The sequence below is a fragment of the Electrophorus electricus genome, chromosome 22 (assembly GCF_013358815.1).
Source record: "Electrophorus electricus isolate fEleEle1 chromosome 22, fEleEle1.pri, whole genome shotgun sequence".
Lineage (NCBI taxonomy): Eukaryota > Metazoa > Chordata > Actinopteri > Gymnotiformes > Gymnotidae > Electrophorus > Electrophorus electricus.
In genome coordinates, this window is record NC_049556.1 from 4,269,414 (window position 1) to 4,283,804 (window position 14,391).

The 14,391-nt window shown below is 38.9% G+C and overlaps 2 long non-coding RNA genes across 2 annotated transcripts; one reads left to right on the top strand and one right to left on the bottom strand.

Moving 5' to 3' along the window:
• Positions 1-83: 83 nt before the first annotated feature.
• LOC118240546 lies at positions 84-14,361 on the top strand. Its single transcript, XR_004775481.1, has 3 exons — positions 84-418; positions 9,697-9,965; positions 12,778-14,361. It is a non-coding gene; the product is annotated as an uncharacterized LOC118240546 (long non-coding RNA).
• On the bottom strand, positions 8,625-9,210 carry LOC118240545. Its single transcript, XR_004775480.1, has 2 exons — positions 9,085-9,210; positions 8,625-8,832 (listed from the first exon to the last, which is right to left on the bottom strand). It is a non-coding gene; the product is annotated as an uncharacterized LOC118240545 (long non-coding RNA).
• Positions 14,362-14,391: the final 30 nt, after the last annotated feature.

Here is a 14,391-nt window from a genome sequence, read left to right on the forward strand (position 1 = left end):
ACAATAAAAATTAAACATCAATAAACGGTAAATAACACTAATAATATCCTTCCTGAATACAGCCTTCTGTCTTGGTCTCAGATGATCCGTGTTCAGGTTTTGCAAAGCCTGTAAAGAATGACAAGGTTTAAATAGTCACGTTTGTTCCTCCCGTCCCACCTGTTTCTTCCACACGGACTCCAACTCCCATGATCCTCTGAACAGTTTAATCAGACGCAATTGTAACGTTGAGCGGTAAGGAGGCGGACGCGTCTGCGGGGAAGAGCGAGATTTATTAGGTGCAAATCCAAATTCAGAGTTGTTATAGCAGTCCAGGGACATTGAGATTACGGGGATACATGATGAGCCAAAGATACAAGTACACGAACGCAGACAGGGGAAGCAGGCTACAACCGAAACTAGGAAATAACAAACGGAGGTAAGGAAAAACAAATGGTTAAGATAGCACGGGCTAACAAACGCAGGCTTCGAAAAACAGACGGGCTTCCTGACACATTCAAACATACAAACACATAAACGCAACCATTCAAATAATGAACAGCCGAAAACACAGGGAATCAGACAGGGTTTAAAAACATGAACCTAACAAGGTAGAAACGAGGGACAGTTGTGAGCAATCAAACGAGGGGCCGAGAAAACGAAACTAAAACTAATGGAACTAAAATACACAAGACAGGGAAAACATGGAAGCTGGGAGGGACTAACCGTGACAGCAATTCCGCCACAAACATCACACCTGTTTCTCATTAACACATCAGTCCTTGCATCTTTAAGTTTAGATTTTCTGTTTTGTATATTGCAAATTCTCTGTGTATCTACATACATGTCTTCTTTGCCTAGCCATGCCTGGATTTGTTTGCCCTGTTTATGTGATTATGTTACTGAATCTCTGCCTGGATTATGACTGTTTCTAGATGTCCGACTGTATTTGTTTGCCAACCTTATTAAATGAGTTGTTATTCACCAAACCTACTTTCTGCTCTGCTTCTGCATGTAACAAAAGTCACCTAAAGTGGTAGTGTAGTTCAGTTGTTAAGGTAGTTGACTTGTAATTGGATGGTTACTAGTTCAAGTCAAGCCACTGTTGGGCCCCTGAGCAAGACCCTTAACCCTCAGTTGCTCAAGTTGTACTCAGTCGTAATTGTAAGTCATTTTGGATAAAAGCATCAGCTAAATTCCATAAATGTAATGTAAGCTATAACTTCAAAAACTTTAGAATAAGCAGATGAACTTACAAACAATCAAGTCTGAGTGGGAGAATTCCTCCATTCTGAAATGTAACTAATCTAGTGACAGAATACATTGTATTTCTAAATGTAATAAGATTCATCATACAAATCTGGCCATACATATGCAGAACACTGTTTTATGAAACAGCTAAACATGAGTGTATCGTAACAATAATGTTACCTAATATCCATGACTGCAATCTTCAGTCTGGATGTAAGAAATGTGCTGTTGCTTGCAGTGGAGCGCTGCTCAGCACGTACCACCAATACAACATATGCTGCCTCTCTTTTCCATCAATACAACATACGCTGCCTCTATTTTCCACTAATACAACATACACTGCATCTCTTTTCTACCAATACAACACACATTGCCTCTATTTTCCAGCAGTACAATCACAAGGTCAGTTTGAAAGGGCTGCAAGATTTCCTGAATGGTTTGAATTTGCATATTGAATAAATATTAGAGCCTGTTCTGAATGACATAGAAAGTTTCAAATGCATTCTGTCTTTCTGATCTTATCCTTCATGCTACAGAACAAAGTTTGCTTGTGTGTTTTGAGTCAGGAAGGTCTATTCATCGGCAACTAACAAGTTACAAAGATGTTTATCAGTCAGTGGTGCGTTGATCGGATTCAAGATTAAATAGCTTTATTTGTCACATGTGCATTTGTAGCTGGAACAAAAAAAAAGAATTGTAAGGCAGCTGCTCTGAAGACTGTGTGAGAGGTGAAGATATTTTTAAGTAGGCGTAAACGTAAAGCAAATAAATATAGGAACAGAATAAAAAGGTAAAAATATATATATATGCATGATTTAGGCAAACCACATGTAAAGGGGGGATTGTAAACTGTTGTAAAAAGCACTATAAATACATTTGACTGGAAGTATAGGCCACGTGGGAATATTAAATAAGGGATGATACAAATAGTGCAAATAAACACGGGAAGTTAAAGTGGCCACGTGTACCATGTAACTGTCCAGTTCAAGTAACTCAGTCGTGCTGTTCGTGTGCAAGTATGGAGATGTGCTGAATGTGTGTATGTGCAGGTGTAGGTGTGAGTATCTGTATGCCTTGCAGTGGGGTCCTGTTCGAGTGCATGTGTGAAGTTGTGGTGAGTGCAGATTTCACCTTTGTAACATACAAAGGATTCGGCCATTTGTCTCGCAGGAAGCTGCCCAGGTGCTTGTGCAGTCTCTTGTGATCTCAAAGCTACACTGCTGCAACTCGCTACTTACTGGTCTTCCTCTAAGAGCCATCAAACTTGTCCAGAAAGCAGCAGCATGACTGGTCTTCAATCTTCCGAAGTTCACACGTTACTCCACTGCTGCGCTCCCTTCATTGGCTTCCAGTAGCTGCATACATCAGATTTAAAACCTTGATGCTTGCCTACAAAACCAAAAATGGACCAGCCCCTTCATACATGAGGTCAGTGGTCAAAGCCCGATCCGTACCTCGAGTACTTCAAACCTCAAGTACGGCTCGGCTTGAAATACTTGCTTCAGGTCTCATGGACAACAAGCATCGAGACTGTTTTCTGTCCTGGCTCCAAGATGGTGGAATGAACTCCCACTTGCTGTCCAGACAGCAGAGTCCCTGCAGTCTTCAAACGCAGACTGAAGATCCATCTATTCGTGGAATATTTAAAGGACAACTGACCTTGCTCCCATTTTGACTGACTAAATTAGTACTTATTGTAGGGTATTGTTTATTATATTGTTTAACAAACTCTAGCACTTATTGTTTATGGCACTTATCATTGTTTAAGACCTTATGTATTTTGTATTTTGTACTTCTAGGTATCAGCATTGATCTCTGTATTTCTACAGTATTCTAGTTCATTGGTATGTTGGTCTCTAACCGACTGTACTGTAATAGGATATATTCTATATGAGTAAATAACAAAGCACTTTTGTAAGTCACTCTGGATAAGATGCTGTAAATGTAATGTAAATTAGTGTATCTGTTTGTGTGTGTGTGTTGTGTGCCTCACAGAATTTATGTTGTGAGCTGTTTATTTTTCATAGTGTCTGGGGGTAAAAGCTCTAAGGACTGTAAACTCTCCGTCCTGGCACTGATGGAGTGGAGACGTTTCCCGGCGGGTAACCACTTGATCACATTGTGATCTGTGTAATTAAAGTCCTTGATGATCCGATTTCCTGATGGCCTTGCGCTGCCTGGAATAGATGTCCTTTAGTCCGGGCAGTGTTGTTCTGCTGATGTGCTCAGCACTTTGGATCTCTCTGTGGAGGATCTTCTTGTCCTGGAAACTGATGTTGCCATACCACACAGTGATGGTCCCAGAAAGAACTGACCCTACTATTGCAGTGAAGAAGGCTTTCCGCAGTGGTTTAGAGATCTTGAATTTCCACAGCTGCTTGATGTGATAAGTGCTGCCTTGCCCCCTTTACCAGGGTGGAGATGTGTTTAGTCCTCAGAGATATGGGCGCCGAGGGAACCTGCAGTTGCTCACTCTCAACCTGGGTTCTGTTGCTCCTTAGTGGTGCATATTGGCAATCATTTTCTCCATCCTGAAGTCCACAATCATTTCCTTGGTCTTGAAAACATTCAGGACCAGGTTGTTAACATCACACCATGATGACACAAAGCTCCACGTCATCCAAGCAGGCAGTCTCATGATTGTTTGAGATTCATATCCCTGATTCAGTGTGTCATCTGTGAATTTCACAATAGTGTTACAGCTATGAGTGGCTGTGCAGTCATGAGTTGAGTATAGTAGAGGACTTAGGACGCAGCCTTGGGGGGCACCAGTGTTGAAGGGCTGCATATGAGGCTTCCAATTTCACTATATGGGGTCAGTCAGATAGGAAGCTCTGGACCCAGGAACACACTCTCCATGTGGCTTCATGCTTTTGTTTTTGTTCTGTCAGCATGTCACCATGTGCCTTGTGTTTATACTCCTTTAACCACATGTTGCCTTTAGATATTTATTGTTAGGTTTATGTACAGGTACAGGTTCCATGCTTGCAGGTGCTTGGGTATGTTGTTTTATGTATGGTCTAAGGAAATGACACAAAGAGGTAAATTACAAGCAGGACCCATAAAATCTTGAGAAATATATGTAAAGGTTAATTATACCCTCAATAATAATAACAAATAATAATAACTACATGCCGTGATAGTCCGTTTACAGTGATGTACAGCAGGCATGATGAACTACCAGCTGACTAAATCCCAACAATCTGCACATAATGAAAATACAAACATGAGACAACATATGAACCCAAATATACAAAAGGCATTAGATTTGAGCAATGGCTGATAATTGCAATGGCAGGTGAAACATTAATGCACACATTAACAAACACACATACGTTTGTACCCATAAATACTGATTCAATATTTTAGATTCTGTGACATAAACAACAGGGAGGATAGAAATGACAATTACTCAGAACATGGCAAATTTCTCAAACTAGTGGCGAGGCCAAGCTCCCTGCGCTTTAAATCTGAATTTTATGTTATTTCTTTACTCACCGCAAACTAACACTCCCTAAGCAAAGACAGTGGGGTTTTAAAATCGATTTATGACAAAATGGTAGAGTAGAATCTGGTCATAATTGCACTGCTGATAGCCAAGGGCTCCTACTCTTTTGTGGTAGTGGAATTGTTTCGGCATTATGGGAACATTTTTGAGAAATAGTTATCCATACTGTCTCAAACCTCTATTAGGTTTTTGATATGGATTTTTTGAAAAAAATGGTAGAGTAGAATCTGCCCAAATTTGTAGTGGTGATAAGCAAAGGCTTCTACTTTTTTATATTATGGGATAATTCAGAGAAACTAGTAACCATACATCTTCTGAATTAAATGGGCATTTAAACCACATAACAATACAAGCACTTCATTATAGATTTATTAAAAACTGGTGCAGTAGAATATTTTCAGGCTTGGTCTGATGAGAGCTAAGGACACCCACTCAATTGGCAGTGAGGTTCTTCAGCCCTGGAGTTCCCCCTGCCCAACACTTTTGCAACAGAAGTTTATTACAGCGCTTGACTGCCAGATAAAACCCCCTGTTTGATCTGGAAGTCAAGCTCTGTAATAAACTTCTGAGAAACTTTATGTAATGTAATGCTTAACATTATCCTTAATGTAATGATGCAAATAAACTTGTTCAGTTAAGTAAACTGTCATTTGTACTTAGAATGTGGTAAAAGTGTGTGTCGACACCAAAGCTCTTCAAAAAAAAAAGTCACTGTTTTATATTTTAATAACAAGTGAGGCTTTTTGGTTTCGTAGCTGACCATGACCTATTTTTGTTTTTTAACAGCTCTACATGAAATATGATGTGTGAGAGCTTATGTTCATGGTTTCCATTTTACTGTGCAATACACTGCAGATTGTATCAGCTCCCTCAGGTGGGACTATATAACACTAGATGGAACAAACTGTGACTTTCAGTGTTGTTTGTTTAAAATAAATGACAGGAAATTGAACCATAAAGTCTTTGTACTGTTACAACCGTAACTGACTTTTTTATATTATATTCCATCTCACTGAATTTTCCAACAAAGACGTTGTTAAGAGAAAGTTTTTTTTATTTACTTTTTTCATTGTTTAAAGCACAGAAGGCAAATCTGTCTCATGTCTAAATTTTGTAACCCTTCCTCAGTTGAGACATTCTGTTTCTAGGAAGGCCACACCAACCACAAACTAACAGTTTCTTCCACAACATTTATTGATTACAGGAATGGAATCCATGACCTGTCAGTTTAAAATGTTTCACAGTCATGCAGTGCAGTTCATAGGAGTATTTGCTTAATATCAATTTCAGAGGATTGAACCAGAAATCAAGAAACCTGTTCTTCAATTGGGCTTTGGGTGGTACAGATGTCTAGTTCTTGCAGTAGGTGAGCTGTTATCACCTTCCTTTTTGCACTGCTGCAATGGTTGGACTGCAAACGTTTCTGGTTTTCACACTGCAGCAACAGTTCTGGTCTTCGCACATCGCAGGCAGTTTAGAGATGCCACTTAGAGGCAAACTGGTATTGCCCTGTAAGCCTTCTTCAGCTGTCCCTTATAAAGGCTAGGAAACAGCTAAAAGTAAAGCTGACATGAAGCAATCAGGAAACAGTTTTAGTTATAAATAAAATTTTCTAATGGTTATATGCAAGTTAGATGTTTGGTCTCAAGCATTTAGAAGCAAAAGACAGAGGGTGTTGTGTGATTGGTGTGTTTGTGGTGGTGGTGGAGATGGTGTGGAGTAAATTTAGTACAAAATTTAAACTGAAACAACCGATATTTTCGCTCATAGGAACACATCATGGCAATGCTACAGTTCCTGCAACTCTTGTTCCTAGTAGCAGGTAGAACATTCATCAAACCTGAGCTTCAAATGGAAACCTTTGCAGCCATCAACTGTTTACATTGCAGACTTTCTGTGCTGAGATGTTGCGTTTGTTGTGTTGTGCACTGCGTTAAGGTCTATGAATGTAGGTTCACCTTACAATTTGAAAGTTATATAAACCCAAGATCTGTTCCACAGTAAGGACTGAAGCTCACCTGCAAGGAGAGATGCTTTACTGATAGTTTGGTGACTATCTAGATAGATCTGACATTTACTTTATGTTTTACGTATAGTCTGTTAACATTTTAAATCACCAGTGGGATGAAAAAATCCAACACGCAGTCTTTTGCCTTTAAGGGGTGCTTGTCATAGAAATAGTGACTCTCCCAGGATTTAAACAAAGGTGATCTCACCCACCTCTTACATGATTGCGATGTGGTTTGAAATGACAATCCCTGATTATATGACTTGCTGATCCACAATACAGACACACCTTCCTGGAACCGACACCTCCGTTCTTCCTCAGATAAACGGGATGAATCGCAATGCATGTACTCCACTCTGGGTTCTTGTCTGAATCCATATCTCAGACTAGGGTGGGGGTAGGCGGGGCAAGAATTGCCGGTTATTTGTGGTCTCCGTTCCTGAAGATAATTATCCAGGCGGCTGGCAAGAGCCTTAAGTTGATCTAACTTGAGCTCATCAGCCCGGCACACCAGCTCGTGCAATACATCAGAATTCAGGCCATGTTGAAATTGTACAATCAGTGCGGCCTCATGGAGGTGGTCAAAAACTGCTCTAGACAGAACAATAAATTCCTTATACGTGGAGTGTTTTATACCATCCCAAACGGCGGTAGCTCAATCTAGTGCTTTATCTGAAAGACGTGAAGTAAGGAATGTAATTTTCTCTTGGCTAGAGCAGCGGGGAGTACTATTGAAGTATATGGAATGTTGTAATATAAAACCTCAACACTCCTCGTGGGATCCGTCGTATTTCTCGATCGTGTCTATAGATCGCGTGAATCCCTCTAGCACCTGCTGGTGCTGATTGAGTAGTTGGCTTTGGCTGGTAAGGGCTTCCTTAATAGCTTCTGAATCTGCTGTCTGCATGGAGGCGAAGTATTCTGTGACGGGTCGGGCAAAAACAGACGGTTGCGGATATAAGACAGCAGGTTGGTTTAATCGTTGTACAGGGGTTGTGCAATAATCCTATGCGATGACAAAAGGGTAAGATAAAAGGGACAATCCAAATCGTATAGAGTTTTTACCAGTCCAAGTCAGAAACCAGAAGATCAGTGACAATGTAACCAAGCAGACAATCCAAAAGGGGCAAAATACAACAAAAAGACAACCCAAAATAATGCTCGGTTTGCTTCTAGAGACTATTGGCAATACTAAGCAAAGACTTATAGTTAGAAACAGTCTTATATAATACAGATGAGTTCAGTATTATGGTGACACTGATCTGATTGGACGCCTCTGATTGCTTGAGTCGTTGACTGGCTATTGTAGTCTGTCCGGGGATTTGGCATTATGACAATTATTATTATTATTATAGATGATAAAAAGCATTTTGACAAATTTTTGTCATTTTGAGTAAATGTTCTGAACATTAGTTGTGAGTGTCTTTTATTCACTGCAGAAATTCAGAATATAATATTTAATCATTTGCTGATACCAGCCAATAGTTTAAAAACTTTTAGTACTTTTTTCAACAAGAGCATGTTATGAGTAACATTATTGAAGTGATTTGTAAATACTAGTAGTACTGTACTAGTCAGAAACTTAATATTAAATTCATCTTGGGGAGGAGAAAAATATATTTCAATAATCACTGGCTAGACATCTCATTAATTCCACTAAGCAATTTAAAATCAAAAACATTCATTTGAATTCTTTACCTTAATTTTGTTTTATAATGATAAAGTATAAAAATAATTTTATATTAGAAATCAATCAGTCTAAAAATGAAGGTCAAACAGATGCACATAATGGAATGCTGTTTGTATTTATTAATTGTAACACAAGTACAGAGTGACAGATCAGCTGTAGTATATAGTCTGTAACTTCATATGTGACTCTACTGTTACAGCTTCATATAGGACTCATATGGGACGTGCTGTTTCAGTGATTAGTCATGATATCATTTATCCACTCCCTGATATGAGGAGCACACACACTTGTGGAATAAGCAATTGTGCTAGAAGTATTATATGAACCTCTGTGAACTCCATAGATCACACTCGTTCTCCCAAACCTCTTCTTCAGCCAGCCTCCACCGGAGTCCCCCTGTTTGAGAGATGGAGGGAGTTCTTTCTCTTTTCCATTGTTGTTTCCATGGATATGAAGCACCTCATAGACCTGGCTTGTAACTCATTCACTCATGTTTAACATAATTCACCACAAAGGGGCACTGCTAGCATTGATATAACTTGAAATAAATTGCAATAGGCATTACTATTTATTTTTATTTTATATTTTACATTATATTTTAGATATTTAAGGAAATAATATATGGCATCATAATGGTAGGTCTCCTACCTTGCAAGTGAAGGCAGGTGGGTTATTAGGAAGACCTTCACCACAGAAATAGTTGTTTCTGGGTTTAGGACAGTCTGTGACTTTCAGATCAAGACACTGCAGAGGTTGATTCCGGTCGGAAGGTCCTAAAACATGAAGAAGAAATGATAATAAGGGTGTGACATTATTCTAAGTGCTTATTCAGCATTCTGATGTAGTTTAGCTACAGCTCAGAGTGCAGTACAAGCAGACCTAAAACAAACACAAACAAAAAGTGAGAAATACAGAAGGAATAAACACATGTGAAGGAGCCTGATGCAGGAGTGCACAGAGTTGAACAGTTTCAGCTTTAAAAAAGTAAAAAGGCCACTGAATGTGATATTCTCCTATTTTAAAAATTGCATCTAAACTTAATCTACTTTGACAGTATGGCTGTGACAAGAACAAGCACACTATACACCCAAAGCATAAAAATGTTGTCACATATTTAAATTAGTCAAATATTTAAATGTAAAGTATTGTAGAATGCTCGTTTACACAGGATAAAAGAGAAAATAATAAACTAACTGAAACAAAACTACTAAGAGAAAGGTTTATGTACATTTACATAATAGCCTTTACTTCTATGAGTAGATTGCCCCGGAAGGGGCGGCTCCTGATGCCCCAAGACCAGCCGCACAATCCCGCCGAAAAGCCCGAATGAGGTCATGGTCCAGGATGTGACAGAAGGGGACCCAGATCTGCTCTTCGGGCCCATGTCTCTCCCAGTCCAGCAAATACTCGACTCCATCACAAACCCGCCGGATGTCCAAGAGACGCTTGACCATGTACGTCGGTACACTGTCCACCATGCGTGGAGCCGGCGGGTCGGAGGAGCCCACCGAACACAATACTGGCCTAAGGTGAGATACGTGGAAAGTGGGTTGGACACGCAACGACGGGGGATGGGCAAAACGATAAGAAACAGGGTTTATGCGGCGAAGAACCTTGAACGGCCCGATGTGGTGACTGCTTTGTCCACTGTGCAAATTAACAACATGAAAAGGAGACATATTCAGGTTTGTAATTGTGTCCGTAGGTCTGTTGGGTGGAGCTGGGATGTTCTTCACATCACGGAGGAAGTTCTTTGTACTTCCAGCTCCCCTCACGGTGATCTTACTGGGGATAAACAGACATTGTATTCAATCTTTAAATACTTTACACATAAACATTAAATTATACCTCTATAAACTTCTTATTCTATGCAACATTCTCTTAATGCAAATAACACATACACAAACAAGATTTTACATAGTACAAAAAGTGCATATTAATAATATTGATCATTTTGATTATATATATTATTGAAATTTGTCCATTGACACATTCTCTTAAATTGAACTATACAGCATTCTCCTTATCTAGGCTAAACAACACATAAATAAAACAGAGATTTTACATAATTTATAAGTATACTTTCTTTAGTATCCCCTTCGTCGTCTCTGAATCTAAACAATTTCATCTTGACACCTAATTAATTACAATTATAATTAAAATCCCTATAAATTTTAAAGAGCTTCCTACAGCTCTTATTGCATACTAATATATATATATATCACTGTCTAATTGTATCTAACTGTTTCTACTAAAGAATGTTTCTGATTAATCATTTTACATAACACATAATTTGTGTATACTATTTGCATTTTACTTTATTATTTACTTGTATATTATTTTCCAAAAAACCCTTAGATGATATCCAACTACTCTTCAGCAAACGTTTGTCATGATAAGGGCTCGTTCCCACTGATCACGTGGTACGCCCCGCCACGTGCAGTGGGAGTTCACTGTTGACTGATCGGTGTGACGTGCGTCTTGTTTGTAAATACGCCGCCCTTGTTAGCGCACACCTGCACGCGGTTCTTCGTTTCGTGTGTGTGTGTTTCGTTCGATGTCGGTCATCGTACATGTGTACACGTTCGTGTTAGTGTTATTGTTCATTGTTTACTGGTTGTACTCGTTGTGTGTGTGTCTGCCTGTCCCTGTGTTCACGCTGCAATGGTTTGTTACATATGAGTGCAGTTACCGTTGATTACTAATCTTTCGTGTCTAATAAATGTTTGTCTGGGACGAGAGAGGTCTGTGAGTCCTGCTCCTTGCCCTGCAGGACGCGGGCCATGACACTTTTCTTAATCTATTCAATATTCTCTTAAAATGATCAGCACACAAGTAACACTTTTAATTTGTTCATGGGCATATGCGTAAATTCTGATGGGGATGCTACATGTCACTACGGTTGAAAATCAGATTGTAACATTCCTAATTGGCTGTTTTTATCCCCAACACTTTTTGGAAGTGAAAATGTTAGTTTCCTCTACAAGCAATCTTTCCTTAATTTATTAAATAATTTAAGTAATATGCTTTGTTTTAGTCAATAAAATGTATCCTATCATGCTTGTGATGACATAATATGAAAACATTCGTTTCATAATCTGAAAACTCTTATAATTTTCACACAATGTCAAAACGCAGCGCAACTGATATTTCGTGAAACGAAAATAATTTTTAAATAATAGAAAACAGTTGTAAAAGGGACGCGAATTTAAGGGACAGCTAAAATTAATGCAACATCCGGGCTCCAGCACTTTACAAAGCAAAGATTACGCTTTGTACATAAAGACACGATCGTCTCAATCTAAACGACATATGGAAAGAAATTAGTTCCTTTATGCACTCTTTTCATAACCATGACAACAGATGAGCCTTATATATATATATATATATATATATATATATATATATATATATATATATATATATATATATATATATATAATGAGAATAATAATAATAGTTATTATTATTATTATTATTATTATTAATAAGAATAGTAATCATGTTGTTGTTGTTGTTGTTATTATTATTATTATTATTATTATTAATAATAATAATAATAATAATAATAATAATAATAATAATAATAATAATAATGGCAGCTTCCAGTCTAAACAATCTGTTTCATTCTATGTGAAACATACCATCACCCCCAAAACTGCTACTACTGGACCATTTTGGTTTTTAGAAAATCTGATCATGGAATAAAATTCACACTGTGCCTAAGAACTGGTGAAAAACAACGGACTGAAATGTTGTTTAATAAATGTGTAATATTTAAAATACTGTGTTTGTATTACCATGGCATAGGATCATAAACATGAAATTTTGGGCTTACATATTATTTGTTTAGTTATGAATGTAGTCCAATAGAAAGAAATATTGCCATACATAAAAGTGCAGATGTTATCTGTAGGCTACCAGGTTTATGGTCAATTAAAATAAATTAAAAATGACCTCACTAAGTCAAAATGGCACTGCACAGTGCTGCTATAAGAAGAACCACTGAGGGCGATTCTCTTTTACAGGGCACTCTATACAACGAACAACAGCAGATACAACATTTACGGCATTACGGCAACAGATACAGTCAACACAGAAATTGTAAAAGAACATGCCAACAGACTCTTATCACATGTATTTCCACATACAAAGATGTTAGATTCACATCAGGTTAGACTTAAGCATGATGAACACAGACATACAGTACATGAGGAGGTTTAATATCTGTAAAGGTCTCCAGATCTAAAATCATTTCACTCAAAGTAAAGGGTCTGCAGTCTGTAGATGTGACATAAACACATGAAGAGCATGATGATTCATTCTGTTCTCTGTCTTCAGCCCCTGTTACTCTGGACCCCAACACTGCCCATCCTCGCCTACACTTGTCTGATGATCTCACTACTGTAGAATACAGACCACAGACATCACTGCTTCCTGATAAACCGGAGAGATATGATGAGTCTCTGAGGGCTTTTAACTCAGAGAAGCACAGCTGGTACACTGAGGGTTAAATGTATGTCTACACTGAGAAAGAGACGATCGTTCTGGGATTCCCAGTGACAGTAAAACATTGATGAAAACTCAACGCACTGTTCAGGACAAGGAGTTCACCACCTGATACCTACAGAGAAACTGCCGAGGGTGAGAGCGCAGCTGGACTGGGACAGAGGGAACGGGGCATTCACTGAACTTCTAACCAGTACACACCTGCACACTACAACACACACCTTTACTGACACACTTTTCTCATTATTTATGGATTTATTTTTTTTTTCCTCAGAAAATCTTACCAGTAAAAATAGCAGTATGAGTAGAAAACCAGTCTGTGGTTTGCTGAACATGTCAGTGTCTACTGCGTGTCTAAGATGTTGTATTACCTGTAAGAACTCGGTGAATATTGAGTCACAGCAGTATTGAGTGGTTTGCTATCATGTAAAGCAGAGGTTCCCAGTCCTGGTCCTCCAGTTCCCATTGTGGTGAGATCCCTGTAAACCCAGAGTGAGACTGGACCCATTACGGACCCGAACACTGAACACTGTGGAGCTGAATGGACCACTGCTACCACCTGCATGTTTACACAGGGGTTTATGGGGTCAGTGTTAGTGTACAGCTGATTTATTTTTCTTTGACCTTTGGCCACAGAAGTGAGGCTGTCCTTTAAGGTCAGTAAGACAGACTCTCATATTTCCTCAGATCTTAGAGTGGAACTGAGAACAATGCTTGTGGACACATGACAGTAATCTCATTCATCATCTTAGAGTGGCAGGTTGGAGAGAGGTGCAAGGCTGTTATGGTTGGAGTTCTTTTTGTTTATAATTATACCCATTTCAGTATGTCAGATTATTCTGGGCACACATTTAGAAAATAGAGACATTTGAGCCAGTATATCATAGCACATCTGCTGCAGATGAAGCAAGATGGCAGTGCCCATCGAGACCTACCTTAAAACAGCAGCTTTACTCACAAATTACTACAGGTCATTTTTATACTGTATTGACGAACATGGAGGCAACCTTTTCTATTTCGTCAGAGTTCAGAATTGTTTAATGTCATCCGGAACTGTCCTGCACATCTGTGGCCTATGGAACTATAGAGTGAGCCATTCTGGCCCAGGCCATCTGCCAAGCACTGTAAATGTAAGAATACCAAACTATGAGATCCCTCTTGTGATAAATCTCTCCACTGCAGAAATAATACTTTAACCAATAGTAGGTGAGGGACAGCTACAGCTGAAAAACAAGCTCACAGAGCCTGGCTTGTCTGGGACCATAAAAAGATGTTCAACACTTAATCACTACACTTAATCGTGCGCTTCGTGTGCAGCCACATTCCAGTCTTCGATGCAGTTACACTGCCTTCAAAACTCAACTGAGACAAAGTCACATCACGCTCTGAAATGCACGAAAAGTGCTAAAGCGCTCTCACTCAAAGCTCTTAAACTCGGGCAAACAC